At 43.4% G+C, this 770-nt stretch overlaps 1 protein-coding gene across 1 annotated transcript in view; it reads left to right on the top strand.

Annotated features, from left to right (window-relative positions):
• The window catches only part of LOC106871202 (uncharacterized), a 44,745-nt gene that overhangs the window by 7,411 nt on the left and 36,564 nt on the right, over window positions 1-770 (top strand). The window lies entirely within an intron of this gene.

Raw genomic sequence — 770 nt, 5'->3', positions numbered from 1 at the left:
TGATGACAAATGAGAAAGCATCAATGCAGAAGTGAAATGATCGAATAAATGATGCATCTAACACACATGATGTTTCTTCACTCTTAAAATTGATATTATTCTCTTTCGTTCTTATGTGGATATTGGACTACGCTTTACTAAGGAGGTATAACTAGCATGAAACATATCCACAGTTGTCTCCCTTACTTACCAAAGACCAGAAACACTCTTTTTTTTCTTATATTCTTTTTTCTGTTTAAAGTGCTGAGTCTAGAGGAAGAGCATTAGACATGTCCCAGATGTTTTTAATGTTACGTGTAAACTTGTAGGTCAACAGCAGCAAGAAAGACATAAACGAGGTCGAAGACTGAAGACCTCGGAAGAAAGGACTTGGAATAACAGTTACTGCAGGGTCGAGAATTAATGTGTAGAAAAATGAGGGGTAGAGACAGATGAGGCCCTAGGGGACTCACCGGTGGAGCAGAAAGAGTTTAGTCAATACATGATGTGATAGTGCGGTCTGATATGAAATTTACCGATCTAATAGATGAGAGATGGAGTACAGCCGATAGGTGAGAGGTTTCGAAGGGAGATTTGTATTCCATACACTTTCGAAGACTTTGCTGGACTTCTGTAAAGCGAGAGCACAATGGCGAGTGACAGAAGTCGACTGTGGCTCTGCGGAAGCTGTACTGCATCACTGAGAAGAGAGAGAGGCGGGGAGAGAGAGGCGAGGATAGAGAGGCGGGAAGAGAGAGGCGGGGAGAGAGAGGCGGGGAGAGAGAGGCGGG

Source organism: Octopus bimaculoides, chromosome 23 (assembly GCF_001194135.2).
Source record: "Octopus bimaculoides isolate UCB-OBI-ISO-001 chromosome 23, ASM119413v2, whole genome shotgun sequence".
NCBI lineage: Eukaryota > Metazoa > Mollusca > Cephalopoda > Octopoda > Octopodidae > Octopus > Octopus bimaculoides.
Note: the sequence above shows the minus strand (reverse complement) of the source record. Positions and strands in the feature narration are given on the sequence as shown.